Source organism: Sus scrofa, chromosome 9 (assembly GCF_000003025.6).
Source record: "Sus scrofa isolate TJ Tabasco breed Duroc chromosome 9, Sscrofa11.1, whole genome shotgun sequence".
Lineage (NCBI taxonomy): Eukaryota > Metazoa > Chordata > Mammalia > Artiodactyla > Suidae > Sus > Sus scrofa.
In genome coordinates, this window is record NC_010451.4 from 57,926,804 (window position 1) to 57,934,394 (window position 7,591).

General features: G+C 45.6%; 1 pseudogene; it reads right to left on the bottom strand.

Annotated features, from left to right (window-relative positions):
• Positions 5,319-5,845, bottom strand: LOC100518505 (annotated as a pseudogene).

Here is a 7,591-nt window from a genome sequence, read left to right on the forward strand (position 1 = left end):
TAGGGGATCCATAGCTTCTTAGCTGCATTATCTTGAGAAATTTGCTTAATCTCTCAAAAGTTTCGATATCCTCCCTTGTAAGATTAGATTGATGGTATGTGACTTGCTGGGTTAATATGAAAATGGAATGAGAAAATACACATGATGCTACACTCTTAGTTGTCATCAGTATGAGTCTGGTTCTTCTTGCCCACCCTCAAATGTAATAGCACAACGGCCATTTAATGGTCGTTTGCAGAATCCCATGATTTGGGAGGCTAGAAAGCCTCCCAAAGCTTGGAATTTCTAACTTTAGGGTTAGAGAAACCTTAACATTTATCTAGGCTAGGGTTTCCAAATTAGCTCCAGATCCAGATCTTTGTTGTTGCAAACCAAAACACAGTAAAGCAAAAATAGAACAAAAACAAAGCAACTCCCCCCACCCCCACCGCCGCCCCAACTACCAAATTCTGTGGCCAAATAAGTAAGGGAAAATAGCTCTCCTATTTATGGTCAGCTTTTAGAGATTCAGAACTTACACCGACATATCAGAAGCTCTGAGAATCCTTGCAGTAAAGAAACCTGTTCATCTTTGACCCAATATTCCTCAAACTTAATTGGCCACAGAACCCTGTGTGTTTCCTTTCACTGCAGTGCTTATTAACACCCTGTAGAACTAATGTTCTGTTGAACACAACTTGGAAAGTGCTGAGCTGGTCTAAATCTCACAGCTACTTGAGAACTAAGCTGCAGACCAGAGAGGTTAAGTGCTCAGCCCACTGTGGCACAGAGGCAAGGTCAGATCGGACCCTGACATGGACACAAGCCAGGGCCAGGCTTCTCATTTCGCACTCACTTCATGATAAATAAAGTCATCAAACGTGAAAATGGAAAGACGTTCTCTCCCATTTACTGACATTGTCAGCCTCACCCTCATGCCAGGCTCAGAGCTCAGGGTGTTCGCAGCCCATTTTCATCCCCTCAATCCTGTCCTTGCAGCAAGAGACCAACTTCCTTTTACCCATGAGGTCCCCCATCCATTTTGGATTTCAGAGTGAAAAAAAAAAAAAAAAAAAAAAAAAAAAACGACTTTGAGAGCAATGTCCAGACAGAACTGTTAGCTATTATTTACCTTTATAGGAGTCTCTTACTAGACTGTATGTCTAAATGAGGGGGAAAATTGCTAGATAAATAAAGCAGCAATCACCCATGGCTCTACCATGCTGGAGCGCTCACAGACCAAAAGCTGCCATTTCCTAGACCTTCTTCCTGCCACCAAAGCCTACCTCCCACATACTCATGCCTTCTTTATACTTTTCTCCTCTCCTGTGCAATGGGATGTGATCAGTGGATGTTTTCTGAGGATGAACGTTTTCAGGCAGGGTGGATGGCCTGGGTGGAGAGGCTGAACCTATACTGTCAGGAATGTAAGCTCCTGGCTGAGTAATATAATCCTTTCTTCCTTAGTGTGTCTTGGTCAATTAAAGAACAGTGTCTAAGAGCGACCTCTGTATCCATACTGTTACTTATTTCTCTGAAGATCATGTGTTGCAATAATGTGCTTTATTCTCTTTTTTAATGAAATGATTTTTCCTTTTTCCATTATAGTTGGTTTACAGTGTTCTGTCAATTTTCTACTATATAGCAAAGCGACACAGTCACATATACTCTTTTTCTCACATTCTCCTCCATCATAAATGACTAGACATGGTTCCCAGTACTATACAGCAGGATCTCATTGCTTATCCATTCTGAAGGCAATACATGCTTTATTCTCAGACCTGTGATATTAGGTGCAAAGTGATATCTCTGATTGATCATAGTCATGCGTAGCATACCATTTCTTCTCTGACTTTTCTGAGATCCTGGTTCTCACTGGCTTATCTATGCCTCAGTCACACTATGAAATGGACAGAGATGTTACTACCAATACCTCCTTCTCCTAGGTAAGTTGAGGCACAGATCAGAGAAGTGTCTATCCAAGACCAAACGGTGACCATTTGAACATCTGCACATTTGAAGAGCCTGCACTTGAACTCATCCTTGGACTCTAAACCCTGGACTGTCTTCACACTCATGATTATATGCCTACCTTGCTCCCGAGTGGGCTTCTCCTTAGAGACTTGGATACCGCACCTGATGGAAGCCAAGATCGAGGGTAATGGAGCCATACGTGCCCCAGACCCTTGCTCCCAGTGAGGTGCACGCTGCTATCCCTGCAGTCCTGGCCAAGCAGACAGACTTCCCAACCTGTCTCCTCCCCTGGGCTAACTGAAAAAGAGAAAGATCTCATATAACGATGGGGCCAGTCTACTTTGTGTGTCATCCATTTGTACACATTCATCAGTGAGGGGTGTGCACAAGCAGGAAAATGTTTAATTTCTCCCAAACAAGAACAGCTTTAACGTGTTAGCTTTCCTGATTACAAAAACAACACATGAAAAAAAAAAAAAAAAAAGGAGTTCCCGTCGTGGCGAAGTGGTTAACGAATCCCGACTAGGAACCATGAGGTTGCAGGTTCGGTCCCTGCCCTTGCTCAGTGGGCTCAGTTGCCGTGAGCTGTGGTGTAGGTTGCAGACGCGGCTCGGATCCCGCGTTGCTGTGGCTCTGGCGTAGGCTGGTGGCTACAGCTCTGATTAGACCCCTAGTCTGGGAACCTCCATATGCCGCGGGAGTGGCCCAAAGAAATAGCAAAAAGACAAAAAACAAAACAAAACAAAACAAAAAAATGCATGTTTTCTCTAAACCTATGGAAACCTATGGAAGAGAACGTGACCCTCACCTATTTCCAACTCCCGGAAGGAAACTGACATGAACACCTTGGCTACGCTTTGCAGACAAAGTTTTCCCTACCCTTGAGTCTCACGCAGGAGGCAACATGAGTCTCTCCAGTTCTGGGGTTTTTTTTTTTTTTTTTTTTTTTTTGTCTTTTCTAGGGCCATACCCGCGGCATATGGAGGTTCCCAGGCTAGGGGTCTAATCGGAGCTGTAGCTGCCAGCCTATGCCAGAGCCACAGCAATGCAGGATCCCAGCCGCATCTGCAAACTACACCACAGACCACGGCAACGTTGGATCCTTAACCCACTGAGCGAGGCCAGGGATCAAACCCGCAACCTCATGGTTCCTAGTCGGATTCGTTAACAACTGAGCCACGATGGGAACTCCATCTCCAGTTCTGTTTTTGACACAGCTGGCTTTAGTACCATCCATAAACATAGACAAATTTAATCAATTCTAGAAGGCGGCAATGGGAAAAAAAAAAAAAAAAAGAAAGAAAATCCAATCGGGTGTGGCTGTAAAATATCAGTTCTCCAACTTTGTGAGATCATAGACATCTTTGAAACTTTGATGAAAGCCCTGGATCCCTCTCAGAGAAAAAAAAATATACCCACATACAATGGATATTTTGCAGGGAACATTAAGGAATACATGAATCGTCTGAAAGCCACCTATAATTCCCCCGCAGCCTTCGAGTCAGAAAGAGTCCTGTCGTAAATGGAGAAAGAAGTGTTCCTCAAACATACCGCAATCCATATTTATCTATTTGTTTGTTTTCTTAGTTAATATTTCTCTCTCCCACTAGATTATGAGTTTCACAGCAGCAGAGACAGTTTATTTTATTCAAAGATGTGCACTCAGGCCCTGGTGGCTAATATGTCTCAGTTATTTGTGAAATGAGTGAACAAAGGAATGAATGAATACATGCCTGCTGGTGCTCTTTCTGTCCCAGCAGCGACTTAGGCATCATGTCAACAGGAGGACTGTTGGGGAAGAAGAAATGAGGGAAGGAGAAGTGTGGGGGTTTTTTGGCCAAGTCAGCATTTTATTGAACAACACACAAAAACATATTCACAATGGTAAGAACAGGAAAGGAGTAGTGAGATCTCCTGTTTGGGGCCAGGCTGACCCCATGGAGCTTTCACAGACCTCCCTTTAAAAAAGAGGGTACATATGGAAGTTCTATGTATAGATTTCTAAGGTATCTCCAAACTGTTCTCCATAGTGGCTGTACCAGTTTACATTCCCACCAGCAGTGCAGGAGGGTTCCCTTTTCTCCACAGCCCCTCCAGCACTTGTTATTTGTGGATTTATTAATGATGGCCATTCTGACTGGTGTGAGGTGGTATCTCATGGTAGTTTTGATTTGCATTTCTCTTATAGTCATATATATATATATATATATATATATATAAAAGAGGGTACACTCTTGGGCATCTATCCGGACAAAGCTCTACTTAAAAGAGACACTTGTACCCGCATGTTCATTGCAGCACTATTCACAATAGCCAGGACATGGAAACAATCCAAATGTCCATCGACAGATGATTGGATTCAGAAGATGTGGTATATATACACACAGCCATACTACTCAGCCATACTACTCAATGGAATACTACTCAGCCATAAAAAAGGATGACATCATGCCGTTTGCAGCAACATGGATGGAACTAGAGAATCTCATACTGAGTGAAATGAGCCAGAAAGACAAAGACAAATACCATATGATATCACTTATAACTGGAATCTAATATCCAGCACAAATGAACATCTCCTCAGAAAAGAAAATCATGGACTTGGAGAAGAGACTTGTGGTGGCCTGATGGGAGGGGGAGGGAGTGGGAGGGATCGGGAGCTTGGGCTTATCAGACACAACCTAGAATAGATTTACAAGGAGATCCTGCTGAATAGCATTGAGAACTATGTCTAGATACTCATGTCGCAACAGAAGAAAGGGTAGGGGAAAAAATGTAATTGTAATGTATACATCTAAGGATAACCTGACCCCCTTGCTGTACAGTGGGAAAATTAAAAATAAAATAAAATAAAATAAAATAAAATAAAATAAAATACTTCAGAGCCATGAAAAAAAAATAAAATAAAATAAAAAATAAAAAAGAGGGTACCTTCGAGACCAGATTTCCAAGCTAGATAAATTAGGAGGTGGCTGTGTTTTTATAAGGGAATTAAGGCAGCGTCCCTAGCCCTAAAGGGAGAATTGCAGGTTTCCACAGGAGAATTCAGAAACCCCTCTGTCACCTTAAGTGGGGTCGTCAAGTCCCTGAGGCGTTCTAAAGCAGGAGGGAGAGATCAGATTTCCCTGGAGGCTGCTTTTCTTTTCCAGACAGGGAAGAAGTGAGGAGAGCTGGAGAGAGAGGCTGGACTAGCCTAGGAGCCAGAGGAAGAGCCCCTCCCCTGTCCACGGGCAGGGGATCTGGTGCGGGGACACAGGCCCTGGTCTCTCCTGGGGCCACTGCCCCTGCCCCTCCAGTGGGCTGGGTCACACATCCTGCAGAGCCTCCTGCAGAGCCAGGGGGAGGAGTGTGGTGCTGGAGGGTCATCAGATGGCTGCATCTGTTGACTGGGTCACACATGAGATCTTCTAAGACAGGCACATGCTTGCCAGGCAGAGGAAGGTGGCCAGGAAACTAAAGATCGCTTCAGCCACCAGTCTGCTCTGGCAGTTAACTCTTGGAGGGCGCCACCATGGATGCGATTAGGAGGAGCAGGCACCGGATTAAATAGTGCAGGGGCTCCGATGGGGGCCAGCTGATACAGGTGAGCACGCGGTAGAGGCACAAGAGGTGGACCAGGTAAAAGGCCAGGATCATGATCAAGCTGCAAATGGTGACCACTTCAAACTAGCTGCAGGCACTGTAAGTGATCCTCCGAGATCTCCTCACCCAGATGAAGGCGATCAGCAGTGTGACCATTTGCGCCACTTTCAGCAGCGCCCCGTGGGTGTGGGGTAGATGGGGTCCAGCAGCCCTTCCATGAGCCCGCACCCTGCTGCCCCTTCCCAACACCAGGTCTAGGGGAGCTGCCGCTGCTGCATGTGGTGCGGATGAACCCCGCTCCGTGCAACATCATGCAGCCCCTGCCCGCCCCTCCTCTGGCCGGGGCCAAAGGCCAAGAGAAGTTAGAATCTACTTTTTAAATACAGATATAAAAAGATGGCAGGAGTTCCCATCGTGGCCCAAGGGGAAGCGAATCTGACTAGCATCCATGAGGACGAAGGTTCAATCCCTGGCCTCACTCAGTGGGTTGAGGATCTGGCCTTGCTGTGAGCTGCGGTGTAGGTCGCAGACACCGCTTGGGTGGGGCTTTGCTGTGGCTGCGGCAATAGGCCAGTGACCGCAGTTCATATTCGACCCCTAGCCTGGGAACCTCCATATGCTGCAGGTGCGGCCCTAAAAAAGACAAAATAACTAACTAAATACTAAAAAGAATTTAAAAAGGTAAAAAAGATGGCAGGGTGGGAACATTGGGAAAGGGACCGTATTTCTTGTTTGGTGGGGGAGGGTTGTAAACTGTTTTCACCCAGGTAGGAGGACAGGAGTGGCCTGAGTCTTGAGACCTCTGCCCAACAGTCTAATCACAGGAGGACTTTTCATCTGCTTGGTGGAAGTTGCCTGACCTGATCCATGATGAGAAGGTAGCACCCAGCATTGCTCACCATTTTTCCAAGCCCTCATCCCCAATGGACCTTGTTCCCATTTCCCACTTTTCCCTGAATTCAAGACCAGTGGGCTCAAGACCCAGCTTCTGTCTCCCTCATACTCAGTGTCTGGAAGCTCAAATCAGATTGTTCACAAACACTAAATCCCTTCTTGGCTACATTTCCATAGAAAACAACGCTCTTTACTGCAAGTCATTAGTCCTGCCAGTTACCAGGTTTGCCTCTGAAAAGCTCCTTGGGCTGCATTCCGCTGGACTCCTCTGGGAGGTCAGGCTTGGATGTGTGACATGGCTGGGCTTGGGGGAGGGGGAGGGAAGCCTACTCTCTCCAGGTGTAAAGCGATGCCCAGAGCAGAGTGTCATTTTCTGGCCTTTGCTGCATGTTATTACCTTGTTCAGTGTACTCAGCACTAATCGCGCAATAAACACAAATGTGCTTGGTGAGCTGAGCAGTACAAGGCAGTAAACCGGATGGGAAGATTAGGTTGCAGCCCTGTGCTGTCGGGGCGAGAGGCATGGGTGGGGACGAGCCAGGGCACCTGGCATGGTGCTGAGTCGGCCTGCAGGGAAGCAAGCAGCTCTTCCAGGCAGGGCCCCAGGAATGGCTCAGCCCCTGCTGCTCCCTCTCTTGATGTCACGGGCCCATGGGAATTTCTAGCTTCTAACTCACTTAGAGTGAGAATGCCTGGCACCTGTAGGTAATCAATAAACACGTGCCAGTTTAAATAGAGAGGATGATTTGATTAAATTATCCAAATATTTAATGACTCTCTTCTGGAGATTGTGCTCGCGCTAAAGATAAGATAATATCCCTGCCATTGTCTGTTCTAATACAGAAGAAAGCATTCACAGTGAATAATGATAAATATGTAATATCCTAAGAGCTGGAAGAGACTTAAGTTAATGTTCTATGAAAATGTAAAGAAAAAAGTGACTCTCTTAGCCTCTAAGATCAAGAGAACCTCTAAAATGTGATAGGCAGTCTGTATTTACTTGAGCCATGACTATTGACGTGCCAGGGGTTGTGTAAAGCACCAAGAATAAAACCATTCAAGATCATTTCAGTCCTAAAGAAGCATACACGTTATGGGGGGAAACAGACAAATGAAAGGGCATTTGTGTGTGCATTTGTGGTTGGTTGCACTACTGTTTATA